Raw genomic sequence first — 21,857 nt, forward strand, 5'->3', positions numbered from 1 at the left:
CAAGATGCTTGGTGGATTGAATTTGAATAAAAGGAGCCATCTACTGAATCCCGTCTTCACGGTTGTCGAGCACTCGTACTGGACAACTAATAGGCTCATGGAACCTACTGTATTTGTTGAGGCTACAGCGCTGCATTTTGAAACAGGTGTTCACCGACCAGTTTACGCGTAGATGATTTCTTGCACTATCCGCGAGACATCTGGTTGAAATTGGTGCTCTTAAAGTCGACAGTGCTACGCTTTAATTGTAATGTGCCGTTAGGAAGTTACTTCTGTGTAATGTTATGGCAGCCTGTTGTTCTTCCTGTACGGCATTGTTGGTTTTGAAAGCAAAAATATTATTCTTTTGGAATTGTAATGTAGCAGTGGCAAGCTGGATACAGCTTTATTTCCCTGTTATTAATTTAAAACATGTAATGCCTCATTTAATTCGCAACTGTGCCTCCTCGTAACTTTTTTGAGAACAAAGGGGCTAAAGGGGCTACAGTTAATGTAAACCGTTAAATTTTAATTGCCTACAGATTTTTTTAAAAGCCATTCTTGTCTAAACTATTTATCGTCCATGTCTCAGTTCCATAAATGGCTACATTCCATACAAATACTTTTAGAAAAAACTTACTGACACTTAAATCTATACCCGATGTTAACAAATTTCTCTTCTTCAGAAACGCTTTCTTGCCATTGCTAGTCTAAATTTTATATACACTCTACTTCGACAATCATCAGTTATTTTAATCATCAGTTATTTTGCTCGCCAAGTAGCAGAACTCATCTACTACTTTAAATTTTCTAATCTAATTTCCTTAGCATCACCTTATTTAATTAGACTACATTCCATTATCCTCGTTTTGCTTTTGTTGATGTTCATCTTATATCCTCCTTTCAAGACACGGTCCATTCCGTTCAACTGCTTTTCCAGGTCATTTACAGTCTGTGACAGCATTACAATGTCATCGACAAACCTTAAAGTTTTTATTTCATTTCCATGGATTTTAATTCCTACTCCGAATTTTTCTTTTTTTTTCCTTTTACTGCTTGCTCGATATACAGATTGAATAACATCGGGGATAGGCTACAACCCTGTTTCACTCCCTTTCCAACCGCTGCTTCCCTTTCATACCCCTTGATTCTTATAACTGCCATCTGGTTCTTGTACAAACTGTAAATAGCCTTTCGCTCCCAGTGTTTGACCCCTGCCACCTTCAGAATTTGAAAGAGGGTATTCCAGTCAATATCCTCAAAAGCTTTCTCAAGTCTACAAATGCTTATTTCGTGAGATATTTGGCCCGGTCACGATCAATGGACAACCCTGTATATCCTACTTTGTTTCATCGTTGTTAGAAAGACATAGGAAACTATGGTAAATGACAACTGTCACCCAATCGACCACTAATGAAGCAGAAGTTCACTCGACTAAAATTACATTTTATTTATCCTTCTTTTATAGAATTAGCCGCAGTTACTTGCATTCCACTTAAAGAATTCAAATAATACTTGCCTACTTTGCGGAAAGGTTTTATTTTAAACAGTTTTATAGTTTGATAGGTTCTCGGGACTTACGCCGGATAATATTGTAGAAGCCGCACAATATTTCAGCGAGACAACAGCCCGCCATCTCCAGGTGCTACTGTCGCGACCGCCTTATCATGAGGCTATCCGATCATGACTAACGGTTGGATCCAAATTCCATAGATCTGTCTACAACCTGCACTCTTACGTCCGTTATGTATATTGCTTGCCCGGGCAGTTGTCTCGCTGAAATATTGTGCGGCTTCTACAATATTATCCGGCGTAAGTCCCAAGAACCTATCAAGCAGATGCAGCGCCGGGAAAGCCTCAAACAGCACAGTTTTATAGTTGCTTATTGATTGTTCTGGTTTGCTGTGGTTATAGGTGTCAACAGTGTTTACTGAATGTCTAGTGATGCCTCTTTTGATACTTCTGTGAAATGAAATCTTTTTTGTGTTCTACCAGTGCTTGAACTCATATTGCATGAAATCTAGTCGCCGTTGCGAATGGAATGACAGTACTAGAAATCTGTGCCAGATCAGTACTCCAACCCGGATTTCACGCTTATCGCAAACGACCGCCTTATCATGAGGCTATCCGATCATGACTAACGGTTGGATCCAAATTCCATAGATCTGTGTACAACCTGCACTCCTACGTCCGTTATGTATATTGCTTGCCCGATGTTGGCAGATAAATACGATATTGAAGTGCCTACGTTTTTTCTTAGTAGAATGCAATATTAAACTTCCTGGCAGATTAAAACTGTGTGCCCGACCGAGACTCGAACTCGGGACCTTTGCCTTTCGCGGGCAAGTGCTCTACCGACTGAGCTACGGAAGCACGACTCACGCCCGGTACTCACAGCTTTACTTCTACCAGTACCTCGTCTCCTACCTTCCAAAACATCTGCAAGGTTCGCAGGAGAGCTTCTGTAAAGTTTGGAAGGTAGGAGACGAGGTACTGGCAGAAGTAAAGCTGCGAGTACCGGGCGTGAGTCGTGCTTCGGTAGCTCAGTTGGTAGAGCACTTGCCCGCGAAAGGCAAAGGTCCCGAGTTCGAGTCTCGGTCGGGCACACAGTTTTAATCTGCCAGGAAGTTTCATATCAGTGCACACTCCGCTGCAGAGTGAAAATCTCATTCTAGAATGCAATATTGCTTCGGACATGCATGCATGTCCGAAGGAAAAGGCTCTGAGGCGGCTAAAGCCACTATGAAACGCATGAAATGTATTCATAGCTGCGAATAAGTACAACCATCAGCTGTATAAGGGAATGACGAAAGTGAAAATTTGTGCCGGACCGGAACTCATTTCATTTTCATTGTCGTCATTCCATCATACAAGTGATGGTTGTACTTATTCGCAGCTGCGAATACATTTGATGCGTTTCATAGTGGCTGTAGCAGCCACAGTACATGCACAGTTACATGCATGAACTGTACATAGGAATAATGCATCGTACTGCGTAACAACACAGGCAGTGCAATATCGTATTGATTTCATATACGTAACGCTTAAATGAATTCATTTTAAGACTGAAGCTCTATGGAAAGTCGTATTGAAAATTTCTCGAATTTCAGATGTCTTCTGGAACTATTTTTGTTTCACAAGAGTTAAAGGAAGGATACAGTAGTTTCGACAGGTTAAATGGCTATCTGCGATCACATAACAGGAAGCAGAGTCTACATTGGTTATTGAAGCAAGAAGCTTTGTTACGGTTATGTTTACGTTCCGAAACCAAACCAGTCATTGTTTTCTGAAGATGGCCATTTGACTGGTCAAATCTAGTAATCATTGTCTCCCTCATTGCGATACTGGTTCATAAAACGTTTTCCACTCTAACGCTATATTTAAAGATCGCCTCCTGCAACACTGACCATGTCAGGTAATCATATTATCATATGAGATTGTTAAATTCAGCACCATCGTAAATAAATTTGTCTTTTTCTGGGTGAAACTTTTTTCTCTTCACTTTCTAAATAGTCCTAATAAACCTAAAGGTTTTCACGCCAAATACATTCAGTTTGAAAATCAGAACAGGTAAACCTAGTAGCCTTGTTACACTGAAGCTTTAGAAACGAAGAGGTCGATCTCCTTTACTGTAGGACTACTGTAATTTGTTAGGATGGGGCTCCCTTTTACATGTTCCGGTGAATCTTCCGAGGATTTTGGCGACGTCCGACGGGCGTCATTGACAAATAGAGCGCGGCGTGGGGCGGTCGCTGACGCCAATAATTTTCGGCGAGGAACCATTAGTCATTTCGGGCGATAGCGTGGGGGCGCATCCACGCGGCGGCAATCCTCGCGCGCCCCTACGTGATTCGTTTAACATACTGTGACCCTCCCAGAGCGGAGAACACGTCGACGCTGAAATATGCCGTGGGAGCTCGGGCGAACCGATCTCAGCGGTGGAAGATCACCGCATGCCAAAAAATTACTTCCCTTTCCATCACAGGAAGACAACTTCCGCCAGGTCAGTTTTGACTTTTAGGAGGATCTGATGTGTTATCGAAAATCATGTCCAGGAATGATAAGCAGTTTCAATAATTTTATTGCAAGGCACAACTACTTTAGCGGTTTCAGCACTGTTAGGCATCGATCATTAGTAGTTGTGTGCTGAGCCTGAAAAAAAGCAAGCTGCTTGCTGTAGCTCACGTTCTCACTTTCAGCGCCAACGAATAACTATATTCACAAAAAAGTGTCATTATATGATGCTTGATGTACGAGTGATCTGTAAAGACCAGTGATGATCGAAACGAATCAGTTGTGAAAACGCAAAACAATGAAGTTGTTGCATCGTTTCAATCTATTTACTAAAATATCTCAGTATCAGCTCACTCATGACGTCGATAGAAAGTTCTATTTAGGTAACAGTTCTAGAGCGACATTTTCAAAATCAAGGACTGAAATTAATACATCTGCACTTGTTTGGTTAACGTAAGAGGGGAAAGACGACAACGTACCTGTTACACTTAATATTCACTCTCGTAAAATATGCCGCCTCAGTTTTAAAGCGTTAGCTATGCAGCTCTAAACTATTTACCGTGCGAAGCGGAAGTATCTAAATATTCAGTTAGTTTCCGTAGCTATAGCTAAAGCCAGCAAAATATTGAAGGCGGCACTGGACAGGACAACGTAAATACAATGGCGGAGAAGAAATCGAAACACAAAGAAGGAGTTGTGCGACATAAACGAAATTTGGAGCGGGTGTATCTAGATTTGAAAAATGATGTCAGTCGCAGAAGACTGGCGCTAGTAGGTTTGCTTTACACTTATGTAACCGTCGTGTTCGTTAGTTACCTTTGAATGAGTTGGCGTTAGTCCATAATTCTTACAAGGCGGCAAACAAGCCATTATCAATACCTCACTGAGTTTGAACGATGTTATGTAATATGGCTAGAGAAGACGGAAGTTCCTTCTCCTACACTGTGGGAAGACTTGGCAGGAAAGGAGCCATTGTGCTATCGACAGGGGATGCCAAACTGATTCCATATTTTTAGATTTCCAGAAGGCTTTCGACACCGTTCCTCAAATGGTTCAAATGGCTCTGAGCATTATGGCACTTAACGTCTGAGGTCATCAGTCCTATAGAGCTCAAAACTACTTAAACCTAACTAACCTAAGGACATCACACACGTCCATACCCGAGGCAATATTCCAACATGCGACCGGCCACCCCGGCCGGCACCGTTCCTCACAAGCGTCTTCTAACTAAACTGCGTGCCTACAGAGTATCGCCTCAGTTGTGCGACTGTCAGAAAGGTCACAGTTCGTAGTAATACACGGAAAGTCATCGAGTAAAACAGAAGTAATATCCGGCGTTCCCCACGGAAGTGTTATAGGCCGTCTTTTGTTCCTGATCTATATTAACGACATAGGAGACAATCTGAGTAGCCGTCTTAGATTGTTTGCAGATGATGCTGTCATTTACCACCTTGTAAAGTCATCAGATGATCAAAACGACTTGCAAACTGATTTAGATAAGATACCTGTCTGGTGCGAAATGCGGCAATTGACAAAGATATTCACAATCAGCCAAATTTCGATTACGCGATAAGTCACACAAATCTTAGGGCTGTAAATTCAACTAAAAACTTAGGGTTTACAATTACAAATAACCTAAATTGGAACGATCATATAGATAATATTGTGGGTAGAGCAAACCAAAAACTGCGATTCATTGGCAGAACACTTAGAAGGTGCAACAGGTCTACCAAAGAGACTGCTTACACTACGCTTGTCCGCCCTATTCTGAAGTATTGCTGTGCGGTGTCGGATCCGCATGAGGTGAAACTGACGGATGACATCGAAAAAGTACAATGAACGGCAGCTCGTTTTGTATTATCGCGAAATAGGGGAAATAATGTCACAGACATGATACGAGAATTGGTGTGGCAATCATTAAAAAAAAGGCGTTTTTCGATCCGACGAGATCTCCCGAAATTTCAATCGCCAGTTTTCCTCCTCCGATTGCGATAACATTCTGTTGGCACCCACATATATAGGGAGAAATGATCATCACGATAAAATAAGAGAAATCATGGCTCGCACGAAAAAATTTAAGTGCTCGTTTTTCCCGCGTGCCGTTCGAGAGTGGAACGGTAGAGAGACAGCATGAAGGTGGTTCATTTAACCCTCTGCCAGGCACTTTATTGTGAATAGCAGAGTAATCACGTAGATGTAGGTGTGTAGATGTAGATTGTACATGGCAGCGTTGGTTACGAGAATATACAGTCCCGAGAAGATCGGTCTCTGGACGACCCCGTGGCACCACCGAGAGGGAAGACCATCGATTTTAGCTTCTGGCTCTGCTACAGCGCTTTGCATCTGCAGCAGCAATCTGAGCAGCAGTCGGCACCACAGCGACGCAAAGAACTGTTACAAATCGATTACTCCGATGACAAAAATGGTTCAAATGGCTCTGAGCACTATGGGACGTAACTTCTGAGGTCATCAGTCGCCTAGAACTTAAAATTACTTACACCCAACTAACCTAAGGACATCACACACACCCGTGCCCGAGGCAGGATTAGAACCTGTGACCGTAGCGGTCGAGCGGTTCCAGACTGTAGCGCCTAGAACCGCTCGGCCACCCCGGCCGGCACTCCAATGACAGCTCCGAGCCAGACGCCCTCTAGCGTGCTTTTCATTCACCCAAAACCACCGCCATTTGCGACTTCGGTTGTATCAAGCGATAGTCCGTTGGAGGGCAGTGTGGAGGTCGATTGTGTTTCCTGATGATAGCTGGTTCTGCCTCACTGCCACTCATGACCGTATGTTGGTTAGAAGGAAGCCAGTTGAGGGCCTTCAACCAACCTGTCGGCATAATAGATACACTGGATCTGCACCTGGAGTTTCGTATGACAGCAGGAGTACTCTTCTGGTTATTCCACGCGCTCTGAATGCAAATTTGTACCTCGATCTAGTGATTCTACTTCTTGTGCTGTCGCTTATGAACAGCATTCCAGTGGGACTTTTCCAACAGGATAACGCTCGTCCACATTCCGCTGTTGTAACCCAACATGCGCTAGACTGTTTCGACATGTTGCCTTGGCCTGCTAGATCACGAGATGTGTTTCCAGTCGAGTAAATATGGGACATTATCGGACGACCACTTTAGCATCATCGACGAACAGCATTAACCACTCCTATATTGATCTACTAAGTGCAACAGACATGGAACTCCATCCCATGAACTGCCATGTACCATCTGTACAACACAGTTCAAGCACATCTGCATGTTTGCATTCAACATTTTGGCGCTTACACCAATAATTATTCTAGCAGCATTTCACAGTCTGTGATATTGAACTGTTAATGACTTAAATCAGTTACCTGTTGTTGTGGTTGTTGTTGTTGTGGTCTTCAGTCCTGAGACTGGTTTGATGCATCTCTCCATGCTACTCTATACTGTGCCAGCTTCTTAATCTCCCAGTAGCTACAGCAATCTACATCATTCTGAATCTGCTTAGTGTATTCATCTCTCTGTCTCCCTCTACGACTTTTAGCCTCCACGCTGCCTGCCAGAACTAAATTGGTGATCCCATGATGTCTCAGAACGTGTCTTACCAACCGATCCGTTTTCCTAGTCAAGTTGTGCCACAAATTTCTCTTCTCCCCAATTCTATTCAATACCTCCTCATTAGTTATGTGATCTACCCATCTAATCTTCTGTAGCACCACATCTCGAAAGCTTCTATTTTCTTCTTGTCCAAACTATTTATCGCCCATGTTTCACTTCCATACATGTCTACACTCCATACAAATACTTTCAGAAACGACTTCCTGACACTTACATCTGTACTCGATGCTAACAAATTTCTCTTCTTCAGAAACGTTTTTCCTTTCCATGGCCAGTCTACATTTTATATACTCTCTACTTCGACCGTCATTAGTTATGTTGCACCCCAAATAGCAAAACTCCTTTACTACTTTAAGTGTCTCATTTCCTAATCTAATTGCCTCAACACCACCCGATTTAATTCGACTACATTCCATTATCCTCGTTTTGCTTTTGTTGATGTTCATCTTATATCCACGTTTCAAGACACTGTCCATTCCGTTCAACTGCTCTTCCAAGTCCTTTGCTGACCCTGACAGAATTACAATGTCATCGGCTACCTAAAAGTGTTTATTTCTTCTCCATGGAGTTTAATTCCTACTCCGAATTTTTCTTTTGTTTCCTTTACTCAATATATAGATTGAATATCATCAGGGAGAGGCTACAACCCTGTCTCTCTCCCTTCCAACCATTGCTTCCCTTTCACTCCCTTCGACTCTTATAACTGCCATCTGGTTTCTGTACAAATTGTAAAAAGCCTTTCGCTCCCTGTATTTTACCCCTCCCACCTTCAGAATTTGAAAGAGTTACCTAGACAAGTGTATTCCCAAAATTTCATTATTCGACATTATATTTTTGGTGTTGCCATTTTCTCCGGTCAGTCTTTCAGAAAACGCCAAACGCTCGCTAGTCTGGTTTCGGTCACAGCGCCAATACACACACTGTTTTCGTGATATTCACAATATTTTGCAGGGATAGTGGTGAAGCGTAAATGTATCATTGCGGGATAGGAAACTCTGGTCCGTAAATCACAGAGTAAACAGTGTAAGCGGAGTTGAGAATATTTGGCAACTACGTTTGAGCTACTGGCGGTGACAAAAATCTTAGTAAACTCGTTTTTTTATAAATTTGTTTCCTGCACGTCCTGTTCAAAGTGATGGAGTCGGAATAACTTCTATGACTTCGTGGACCGAATTCATGTAGAGCAGATTTGAACAACCGCGATGTTGATCAAACAATGTGACAGGCAGCGAGAATTCTTGTCAACAAATGCTCTTGATTTTCGGAAGACGTCACGTGCAAATGAGGCAAACTTTGTATGAGTTTACAATAGCGCTGCAACGCAGGAGTATGTTACAACAATTTATGATTGACGTACTTTCCTAAAATTTTGATTCCATAAAAACGTGATTTAGTGTATATATATATATATATATATATATATATATATATATATATATATATATATATATATATATATAAGTAAGTATCACAGAGCGATTGGACAAAAATGTGGAAACATTGCAAGAAATGTATGCTTGAACATCAATTCAAATTACACCCAAGCCAGTGGATTGCGCTGATCCATTTTCCCACGAACGGCACGTATGTCCTCAGTGCGTTACAAGTGCCAGTCGAGGTCTGAATAGTGTTCTGTGTAGCTGTCAGGGCATTGTGTCGGAGCTCAATGCATTCGAACGTAGGCAAATAATTGGTGCCAGTATGGTAGGTGCTTCCTTAACCGGGTTAGCCGAAGTGTTTGGTATTTCAAGAGGCACCGCATCGAAGATTTATGCCCCATACAGAGAAAACTGAACAAATATCATTGGTTAAGTCACAACGTGGACTAAAATGTATGTTGAGTGATAGTGGCGGACGGTCAATGAAGACGACTGTGATAAAAAATAAGAAGACGACAGTTGCAAAAGTAATTACAGAAATGAAATTCGCATTCGTAAACACTGTCAGCATACAACTAACACGAAGGGAATTCCATAAACTTTGGATTGCACGGCGAGCTGGAATCCCAAAACTATTCATCAATGATACAAAGTCATGTACCAGGAAAAGATGGTACCAAAGCGTTAAAACCTGGGCTATGGAGTAACGAAAGGATATCAGTTGGTCGGATGAGTCTAGTTTCACTTCTGGGCGACGTCACGTCGCAGGAGTGAAGCATGGCGGCAATATAGTGATAATTTCGGCAGCCATTTCGTGGTGTTCCATGGTCTTGAAGATTTATCTGCGATGCCTCATTACTGTTAAGTAATACGTGACCATTTTTTGTTATCAAGTGCATACCATGGTATAAGTCTGTTTCCAAATGACGTCGCTGTGTTCCAAGACGACGAGGCCCCTGTTCACATAACTCTCATCGTCTTGAGCACGGTGATGAATTGTCACATCTCCACTGGGGACCGCAGTCGCCAGATCGCAATACCGTTGGGCCTTCGTAGTCTACTTCGGAGAGAAGTGTGCGTGTCGCTGTCCTCCTCCATCATCGTTACCTCAACTTTCCACTATTTTGCAGGAAGATTAGTATGAGGTTCCAGAATTAAATTTTCACTCTTCAGCGGAGTGTGCTCTCATATGAAACTTCCTGGCAGATTAAAACTGTGTGTCTGACCGAGACTCGAACTCATGAACTTTGCCTTTCGTGAGCAAGTGCTTTACCAACCGAGCTACCCAAGCACCACTCACGCCCCGTTCTCACAGCTTCACTTCCGCCGGTACCTCGTCTCCTACCTTCCCGACTTCACAGAAGCTCTCAGTGGAGTGTGCTCTCACATGAACCTTCCTGGCAGATTGAAACTGGGGGCCGGACCGCGACTCGAATTCGGGACCTTTGCCTTTCGCAGGCAAGTGCTCTCCCATCTGAGCTACCCAAGCACGACTCACGACCCGTCCTCACAGCTTCACTTCTGCCAGTACCCCGTCTCCTGCCTTCCAGACTTCACAGAAGCTCTCCTGCGAACCTTGCAGAACTATCACTCCTGGAAGAAAGGCTACTGCGGAGACATGGCTAATCCACAGCTTGGGGATGTTCCCAGAACGAAATTTTCACTCTGCAGCGGAGAGTGCGCTGACATGGAACTTCCTGGCAGATTAAAACTGTGTGGAGGACCGAGACTCGAGTCTCCGTCCGACACACAATTTGTATCTGCCAGGAAGTTTCTTATTGTAAGATTCCCTTCAGCCCCATGCAAGACCTGTATTTATGCATTCAGAGACGATTGCAACCTGATTTGAATGCCTCTACGGTTTCTTCGCTGTACTGGAAATGGTAACATGTTGTGTTTTTCGTGTTTCTATATTTCTGCGCATCACACCATCCCCCACCCCCCCCCCCCCAACCCCGCGCCGCCCCAGCACGTGCTGCAATTAAACGCTAACAAATGAAAAACAACCCCAGATTGTATAAAGGGGGCACCACGAAGTGACAAAAATGTTCTATTGACTTTTGCGTTAGTGAATGAACAAGAAAAATATTTTTACCATGAATTGTGCTCATAGTACTATAACACAAGGAAAAGAAAAAGAAGAAGAAGCAGAAAAAGAATAAGAAAATTGCAGTAATGAATGAACTTGCACAGTCTGGATCACCATTAACGTTTTTTTACTGACTGCAGTTCTATCTTCCCAGCAGGGTCTAAGATGAGAAAAGAGAGGCGACAATACAAAAATTCAGATCTGAAGATGATCTACTGGGCAGATGTAAACAACTAATCACTAACAGAAGAAACTTTTGAACAACGGTGATCACATGATGTGAATTATAAAAGCTCTAATGTCAAAAAGAAGTTTTAGACCTATTAAATGTTCGTTAATATAACCTTGCGTAGGTAGGTGTGAATAAACACGGAACGGTTAAGTACACTACTGCCCATTAAAATTGCTACACCACGAATAAGACGTGCTACAGACGCGAATTTTAACCGACAGGAATAAGATGCTGTGATATGCAACTGATTAGCTTTTCAGAGCACTCACACAAGGTTGGCGGTGGCGACACCTACAACGTGCTGACATGAGGAAAGTTTCCAACCGATTTCTCATACACAAAACAGCAGTTGACCGGCGTTGCCTGCTGAAACGTTGTTGTGATGCCTCGTGTAAGGAGGAGAAATACGTACCATGACGTTTCCGACTTTGATAAAGGTCGGATTGTAGCCTATCGCAATCGCGGTTTATCGTATCGCGACATTGCTGCTCGCGTTGGTCGATATCCAATGACTGTTAGCAGAATATGGAATCGGTGGGTTCAGTAGGGTGTAATATGGAACGCCGTGCTGGATCCCAAAGGCTTCGCATCGCTAGCAGCCGAGATGACAGGCATCTTCTCCGCATGGTTTGTAACGGATTGTGCAGCCACGTCTCGATCTCCGAGTCAACAGGTGGGGGCGTATGCAAGACAACAAACATTTGCACGAACAGTTTGACGACGTTTGCAGCAGCATGGACTATCAGCTCGGAGACCGTGGCTGCGGTTACGCTTGACGCTTGCATCACAGGCAGGAGCGCCTGCGATGGTGTACTCAACGACGAATCTGGGTGCAAGAATAGCAAAACGTCATATTTTCGGATGAATCCAGGTTCTGTTTACAGCATCATGATGGTCGCATCCGTGTTTGGCGTAACATCCGGCGTGATGGTATGGGGTGCCATTGGTTACACGTCTCGGTCAGCTCTTGTTCGCATTGACGGCACTTTGAACAGTGGACTTACATTTCAGATGTGTTACGACCCGTGGCTGTACCCTTCATTCGATCCCGGCGAAACCCTACATTTCAGCAGGATAACGCGCGACCGCATGTTGCTGGTCCTGTACGAGCCTTTATGGATACAGAAAATCTTCGACTGTTGCCCTGGTCAACACATTTTCCAGATCTCTCACCAACTGAAAATGTCTGGTCAATGGTGGCCGAGCAACTGGCTCGTCACAATACGCCGGACAGTAACTCTTGATGAACCGTGGTATCGTGTTGAAGCTGCATGGGCAGCTGAACCTGTACACGCCATCCAAGCTCTGTTTGACACAATGCCCAGGCGTATCAAGACCGTTATTACGGCCGGAGGTGGTTGTTCTGGATACTGATTTCTCAGGATCTGTGCACCCAAATTGCGTGAAAATGTAATCACATGTCCGTTCTAGTGTAACATATTTGTCCATTGAATACCCGTGTTTCATATGCATTTCTTCTCGCTGTACCAATTTTAATGGCTAATAGTGTACAATAAAGTAAATTCCATAATATGGATGGTGACTGGTTGCAGATATGTTTCCATAGTAGATATTAGCTCTATAGCAGTCAAAGCAGTTTTATATTTCAAGATCTATTGCACCGATGACGCAGAAGAAATGGACACTTTGGAGAATAATACACATCTGAGCCACAAAGTGCGCTCAACAGATTGTACAATTGACGTAGATATTTGTATTCTGCAACTAAATTAATTGGCATGTGTGGTGATGTTACAATAATGCTGGTTTTGAGCTGTGTAATAGGACTCATAATATAAAATTACTTCGACCTGACCCTGACGAGTTGACTCTATACCAGATCGATCTGTGTGCTTTTTTTCGCGATGACATGTACATTGCACCGTATTGCAAATTATAAGCTCTTTCAATTCCAAAATACAATGGCCTGGAAAATGAATGCTATTGAGACCATCCCTGCTCATTGCTCTTCCCCCATCCCTCCACCCCCCCCCCCCCCACTCCCACCGCTCGCATCCACAAGGCATCTGTCCAAAACGATATACAGAAATTGTAATCTTGATTGCGTATTTATTATTCATTGTTTTTGTTGTGTCTAGACAAGACAACCTGGACACAATGAGAGGAAGCCGAAAGGCACGCGCTTAAACTCACGCAGGCTGGCATGAGGTCTGAAACAGGATACGTAATGAATGCTATAAAGAAAAGTACGTAGCTTCTGGAATACTTAACTTTAATTCATAATTGTAGAACATCGCTCTTGATGATACAGGCTTTATAAGATAACCAGCAAAAGATAAATGGCGCCTTGCTAGGTCGTAGCAATTGACGTAGCTGAAGGCTATGCTAACTATAGTCTCGGCAAATGAGAGCGTAATTGTCAGTGAACCATGGCTAGCAACGTCGGCTGTACAACTGGGGCGAGTGCTAGTAAGTCTCTCTAGACCTGCCGTGTGGTGGCGCTCGGTCTGCTATCACTGACAGTGGCGACACGCGGGTCCGACGTATACTAATGGACTGCGGCCGATTTAAAAGCTACCACATAGCAAGTGTGGTGTCTGGCGGTGACACCACAGTTTTAATTTCTTCATTTACAGAAAATGCTCCTGATAAATAACATTGTTTGTGATATTCCATCGTAAAATCCCGACTAAGACAATAGGCTTCGAAGGTACAGGCTGCTTAAATGAAATTTGACGTAACCCATCTTAGTCATAATGGCAATTTTTAACATTCAGGAACATCGATTTTAATTCTGTTTGACCCTATTCTACGACCATGACAGTCATAATAACGCAGAATACAGTTTCAAGGAAAAACCTACATTAAATAAGTAAGAATTTTGCCAAACACCGCTACTACAAAAGCTGTAAAACGGAATGATGAATAATTGTTTTGCTTCATTAGTAAGTATGTTTGGGTACGTATTTGTTGCACTTTCTACGGTGCAGTCTTGTCTCCTTTAGTCTAAAACCTGATCTGGAAATTTTCATCTTATCGTCAAAAGTTTATGGGGTACTGTAAACAGTGTTTAAGACCTTTAAATTGAAAGCAATAATATAAATCATACCACTTCACCTGCCATCATCTTGGTATCAGGCAGGAAACAGCTCCTCAATTTCTTATTAAATCTAAGTGATTTCTAAGTAGACTCAGCAGCAAAATATTTCTAGGTTTTACACATACCATTTCAAGAATTATACGTTTGAAAAGTTGGTATACACCTTAAAAAAAGTGCTTAATGTGTCTACTGTAGTCGCGGTAATAAAAGAGCTCTCACAATATTTGGGGGGTGGGCAGACGTGTTTCTTAACACTTCCAGATCCTTTGCCTACAATCGCGTACATTAATTTTTGCTGTTTCTTAGCCGCAAAGGAAGTATTTTTGCAAATCGAAACGTGAGGTACACATTTATGAATGTTCAACCTTTTCATCATGCGCAAGTGCTGCAAATTGTTTGGCACCGCTGTGGAAATACCAGCAAGTCATTGTAGCATTGCGCAGCAGCTCGTGACCACTAGAAAACAAGGTTGTGGTTCGACTATATAACTATATAACTATATATATAACTATAACTATATAACTATATAGTTATATAACTATATATAACTATATATAACTATATAACTATAACTATATAACTATAACTATATATATAACTATATAACTGGAACCATGGACCATAACATGAACCATGGACCTTGCCGTTGGTGGGGAGGCTTGCGTGCCTCAGCGATACAGATGGCCGTACCGTCGGTGCAACCACAATGGAGGGGTATCTGTTGAGAGGCCAGACAAACATGTGGTTCCTGAAGAGGGGCAGCAGCCTTTTCAGTAGTTGCAGGGGCAACAGTCTGGATGATTGACTGATCTGGCCTTGTAACATTAACCAAAACGGCCTTGCTGTGCTGGTACTGCGAACGGCTGAAAGCAAGGGGAAACTACAGCCGTAATTTTTCCCGAGGACATGCAGCTTTACTGTATGATTAAATGATGATGGCGTCCTCTTGGGTAAAATATTCCGGAGGTAAAATAGTCCCCCATTCGGATCTCCGGGCGGGGACTACCCAAGAGGATGTCGTTATCAGGAGAAAGAAAACTGGCATTCTACGGATCGGAGCGTGGAATGTCAGATCCCTTAATCGGGCAGGTAGGTTAGAAAATTTAAAAAGGGAAATGGATAGGTTAAAGTTAGATATAGTGGAAATTAGTGAAGTTCGGTGGCAGGAGGAGCAAGACTTTTGGTCACGTGATTACAGGGTTATAAATACAAAATCAAATAGGGGTAATGCAGGAGTAGGTTTAATAATGAATAAAAAAATGGGAGTGCGGGTTAGCTACTACAAACAGCATAGTGAACGCATTATTGTGGCCAAGATAGATACAAAGCCCATGCCTACTACAGTAGTACAAGTTTATATGCCAACTAGCTCTGCAGATGATGAAGAAATAGATGAAATGTATGACGAGATAAAAGAAATTATTCAGGTAGTGAAGGGAGACGAAAATTTAATAGTCATGGGTGACTGGAATTCGTCAGTAGGAAAAGGGAGAGAAGGAAACATAGTAGGTGAATATGGATTGGAGGGAAGAAATGAAAGAGGAAGCCGCCTTGTAGAATTTTGCACAGAGCATAACTTAATTATAGCTAACACTTGGTTCAAGAATCATGAACGAAGGTTGTATACCTGGAAGAATCCTGGAGATACTAAAAGGTATCAGATAGATTACATAATGGTAAGACAGAGATTTAGGAACCAGGTTTTAAATTGTAAGACATTTCCAGGGGCAGATGTGGATTCTGACCACAATCTATTGGTTATGAACTGCAGATTGAAACTGAAGAAACTGCAAAAAGGCGGGAATTTAAGGAGATGGGACCTGGATAAACTGAAAGAACCAGAGGTGGTACAGAGTTTCAGGGAGAGCATAAGGGAACAATTGACAGGAATGGGGGAAAGAAATACAGTAGAAGAAGAATGGGTAGCTCTGAGGGATGAAGTAGTGAAGGCAGTAGGTAAAAAGACGAGGGCTAATAGAAATCCTTGGGTAACAGAAGAAATATTGAATTTAATTGATGAAAGGAGAAAATATAAAAATGCAGTAAATGAAGCAGGCAAAAAGGAATACAAACGTTTCAAAAATGAGATCGACAGGAAGTGCAAAATGGCTAAGCAGGGATGGCTAGAGGACAAATGTAAGGATGTAGAGGCTTGTCTCACTAGGGGTAAGATAGATACTGCCTACAGGAAAATTAAAGAGACCTTTGGAGATAAGAGAACCACTTGTATGAATATGAAGAGCTCAGATGGAAACCCAGTTCTAAGCAAAGAAGGGAAGGCAGAAAGGTGTAAGGAGTATATAGAGGGTTTATACAAGGGCGATGTACTTGAGGACAATATTATGGAAATGGAAGAGGATGTAGATGAAGATGAAATGGGAGATAAGATACTGCGTGAAGAGTTTGACAGAGCACTGAAAGACCTGAGTCGAAACAAGGCCCCGGGAGTAGACAACATTCCATTAGAACTACTGATGGCCTTGGGAGAGCCAGTCATGACAAAACTCTACCATCTGGTGAGCAAGATGTATGAGACAGGCGAAATACCCACATACTTCAAGATGAATATAATAATTCCAATCCCAAAGAAAGCAGGTGTTGACAGATGTGAAAATTACCGAACAATCAGTTTAATAAGTCACAGCTGCAAAATACTAACGCGAATTCTTTACAGACGAATGGAAAAACTGGTAGAAGCGGACCTCGGGGAAGATCAGTTTGGATTCCGTAGAAATGTTGGCACACGTGAGTCAATACTAACCTTACGACTTATCTTAGAAGAAAGATTAAGAAAAGGCAAACCTACGTTTCTAGCATTTGTAGACTTAGAGAAAGCTTTTGACAACGTTAACTGGAATACTCTCTTTCAAATTCTGAAGATGGCAGGGGTAAAATACAGGGAGCGAAAGGCTATTTACAATTTGCACAGAAACCAGATGGCACTTATAAGAGTCGAGGGGCATGAAAGGGAAGCAGTGGTTGGGAAAGGAGTGAGACAGGGTTGTAGCCTCTCCCCGATGTTATTCAATCTGTATATTGAGCAAGCAGTAAAGGAAACAAAAGAAAAATTCGGAGTAGGTATTAAAATCCATGGAGAAGAAATAAAAACTTTGAGGTTCGCCGATGACATTGTAATTCTGTCAGAGACAGCAAAGGACTTGGAAGAGCAGTTGAACGGAATGGACAGTGTCTTGAAAGGAGGATATAAGATGAACATCAACAAAAGCAAAACGAGGATAATGGAATGTAGTCAAATTAAATCGGGTGCTGCTGAGGGGATTAGATTAGGAAGTGAGACACTTAAAGTAGTAAAGGAGTTTTGCTATTTAGGGAGTAAAATAACTGATGATGGTCGAAGTAGAGATGATATAAAATGTAGGCTGGCAATGGCAAGGAAATCGTTTCTGAAGAAGAGAAATTTGTTAACATCGAGTATAGATTTAAGTGTCAGGAAGTCGTTTCTGAAAGTATTTGTATGGAGTGTAGCCATGTATGGAAGTGAAACATGGACGATAACCAGTTTGGACAAGAAGAGAATAGAAGCTTTCGAAATGTGGTGTTACAGAAGAATGCTGAAGATAAGGTGGGTAGATCACGTAACTAATGAGGAGGTATTGAATAGGATTGGGGAGAAGAGAAGTTTGTGGCGCAACTTGACTAGAAGAAGGGATCGGTTGGCAGGGCATGTTTTGAGGCATCAAGGGATCACAAATTTAGCATTGGAGGGCAGCGTGGAGGGTAAAAATCGTAGAGGGAGACCAAGAGATCAATACACTAAGCAGATTCAGAAGGATGTAGGTTGCAGTAGGTACTGGGAGATGAAGAAGCTAGCACAGGATAGAGTAGCATGGAGAGCTGCATCAAACCAGTCTCGGGACTGAAGACCACAACAACAACAACATTGTTATTGTTATTTTGCTTGGTGATTATTGAACGATTATTTCACTATTTATTACAGTAGTGAATATTTCGTAATTAGTTATTTTAATCCGTAACATGAAGACAGATGTACAAAGTAAGATTTGAAAACGGGTACATATTTTTGTATAGATCTTGCATCTAATATCATTAAAAATCGTCTAAGAGCATTACCACGAAAAGAAAAATTTTCCTTCCTCTAGAAAAATGATCAGGTCTGGAAGGGTTAAGATAGCGGGGACTCGGAGAGCTTGTATGGCTTTTGTTTCCACCACGCACGAATTTTAAGTTGTAGAAATGACATCGTGTAACATCAAAGTTCCTCTTCAATTTATTCTTCCTGTGTTACCGGTTTCGGTAGGAAATAATCATCCAGTACAGCATTTTACTAATAGCAAGAGCTACATACATACATAAAAGACACAGTGTCAAAAACATAATATTCATAAATTATTTTTACTCATGCAGAGGTAGATGCATTATGTGAATTACAGAAAGTTACAATATCAAGTTTGTAGCGCTGAGAAAGCTACTGATATCGAGCAGTTGCCCATCATTTCCTGATCATTTAATCGCTAAATAATTGGTCTACTAAAGAGTGTTTCATATGAAGACATATTGAACAAATAAATCAAGAACTTAAAATGAAATGAAACATTAATTTTGTATAAAACCGATTCATTAAGCGTGGGTGAAAATATCCCTCGTTATAAAGAAGTGTCATTTTGATTATTACTTACGACAAAAGGAACGAATAACATTACAGCTAGTGGGTCGAAAATGCTGTTGCGCTATTTTGCCAGTAGTTATGATAGGAAAACATTAAACCCTTTAACAGCACTCTCTAACGAGTCCGTTACCATGTTAGTTAAACATATAGCATTTAATGCTGGTCAGTAGGTAGCTTTAAGCTGTTCGTTCCTTACTTTAGTGGGCAAAAAGGGTTATTTGAGGTCTCAAACCAATAAAGAAGGCGAACCAGATCTCAGCGGCCTACGGCTGATGTGCCGGGGCGGGGTTCGTTTCTCTTCGTATTGTTATCTCTTTCACACAGTTCAATGCACCTACATCGATAGGCTTCATGTCATCTTATTGACCCGTCATTCTGTCGTAGCAGGTATTATGGGGGTGGTGCATAGCAGCGTTAAAGAAACCACCACCTAATATCTACCAGTTAGAGGCTGCAAAACTCTAGTTAGAAACCAGTTCCTGAAACTTTACGATAAATATCGGACACTTGAGTTTACCTTCTCATAGCAAGAAGTTTGTACTTCTCGTCCTCTGTTCCAAGTGGTAGTTTGAGATTCGGTCTATTATAGAGATTCTTTTCTTTACTGGAACATACAAGGTGAGCTAGTAGTGGGACAGTAGGAGGTGTTATTAGTCTGGTATTAACTTTACAAACACACATATATATTTTTTACACCTTTTGTTCACTTTTCGTGAGAGCAGGATAAGCATTCGTAGGTATTTTTATTCCAATTCCGGAATACTTAATATTTGGGGAGTGGGAGTGGAATGAGGATTCCCAGTTCAAGTACTCCGGTGACAACGAAGTAAGACCTCCCGAATACCTTGGTCATAAATGGAGGATATATCGTAATTTCATCTTTATGGGTTAGGTCTTATGGAGTCTTCCAATGCTGCACATGATCAGAACCAAACATTTAAAAACGTGTTCCAAGAACTTAACAATGGTGAAAATTACTAAAAAAACGGGTGAGGTAGCATTATCTCAGTGCCTTTCTTTTTTTGACAAGAAACAGAGCAGGATTTCACACAGAATTTAAGAAAAACACTCCATCTCTATTTAGGAGATTACATGTTTTTTTAAATTCAACTGCTTCCTTAGTAACAGTGTTCCAATAGCTGTAAATGTATGCCAGAATCGCCATAGAATGACGGATGCCCAGAAAATGTTCTGCAATTGCCGATTTGAAAGGGTATGTCACGCTTATGATCAGTACTCCGGTCCTCCACAATCTTTCTGATCAATATATGACACGTCACAATTGCAAGAAATACGATATACACTTGACTTATGTAAATCAAGATCACCCCTAACGAAACCTAAACAGGCCTTGATCTTAGATGGGGGTCGAAAAACGCATTTCACTTCATATTTCTGCAAAATACGGCCAGTCTTCTTGAAGGCAGACGTTGGTACCAACTTGTTATTAACATCACTCACCCGGTGCACGGTTGGTCGATAGAGTATGGACTTCTGGTCTGTCTTTCACTGTACTCATTCTGACGAAAGGTATCCTCAAGATAGGTTAGCTCAGCTGACAATCTCTCAGGGTCTGAAATGACGTGGACCCTATGAACCAAGGTACGAAGTACCCCTTCACGCTGATCGGGATGGTGGCGACCATCAGCCAACAGACACAAATCAGTGTGAGCACGCTTCCTACAAATAGACAGTCCCAGCGAACCATCAACCTTCCTCCTAACGAACAAATCGAGGAAGCGAAGGTAGCTATCCTTGACCGTTTCCATTATGTAACGAATATTTGGTTGTATTCAATTCAGGTGTTCTAAAATGACGTTCTCATTATGTAGTGCCATGAGGATGAACAACTGAAGTATCGTCTAAATATATGAAAAACTCGCAGGTGTCAAAGTCACTGAATTTAAGGCACGTTCCTCGAAGTCTTACATAAATGTATTTGCAATAAAAGATGACAACGGGCTGTATCTGTATGCTCTTACAAGGGAACCTCCACATCGCACCCCCCTCAGTTTTAGTTATAAGTTGGCACAGTGGATAGGCATTGAAACACTGAACACAGATCAATCGAGAAAACAGGAAGAAGTTGTGTGGAACCATGAAAAAAATAAGCAAAATATACAAACTGAGTATTCCATGTGCAAGATATGTAACATCAAGGATAGTGTGAGCTGAGGAGCGCCGTGGTCCCGTGGTTAGCGTGAACAGCTGTCGAGCGAGAGGTCCGTCGTTCAAGTCTTCCCTCGAATGAAAAGTTTAAGTTTTTATTTTCAGACAATTATTATCTGTCCGTCCGTCCGTCCCTCCGTGTTTACCATTCCTCCAGGTTGTACACCTCTTGTGCAACCGTTAGATGTGTTTGGTTTTCGGCAAGTGAAATACTTTGTGAAAAGATTCTATGATTTTGCGAAGCTGCACAAGTACACAGAGCAGTATAGTTTACGTAATCGTGTGTCATTTATGAAAGTTCAGGCAGTCACACATAATCAACTTCGCTCTCCAAAATTCCAGATCATGTTCAGATTTGCTTGGACATATGCAGGATTTGACGGTCTACACACGGAAAATCTTAAAGCGTTAAAAACATATGTTTTGACCGAGCACAGGGAAAACTGTACGACTGTGAAACTGTTGCATTCATTTGTTGCAGTTTATGTGACAAACTCTTATGTTTTCATCACTTTTTTGGGACTGATTATCACATCCACAAGAAAACCTAAATCGGGCAACGGAGAAGAACCTTTTTACCCATTCGCCAAGTGTACGAGTTAGGTAGGTCGACAACATATTCCTGTCATGTGACGCACATGCCGTCAACAGTGTCGTATAGAATATATCAGACGTGTTTTCCTGTGGA

General features: G+C 41.9%; 1 protein-coding gene across 1 annotated transcript in view; it reads left to right on the forward strand.

Moving 5' to 3' along the window:
* Positions 1 to 21,857, forward strand: part of LOC126456514 (glutamate receptor ionotropic, kainate 2) — a 1,353,954-nt gene that overhangs the window by 373,706 nt on the left and 958,391 nt on the right. The window lies entirely within an intron of this gene.

This window comes from Schistocerca serialis, chromosome 1, assembly GCF_023864345.2.
Source record: "Schistocerca serialis cubense isolate TAMUIC-IGC-003099 chromosome 1, iqSchSeri2.2, whole genome shotgun sequence".
NCBI classification, from domain to species: domain Eukaryota; kingdom Metazoa; phylum Arthropoda; class Insecta; order Orthoptera; family Acrididae; genus Schistocerca; species Schistocerca serialis.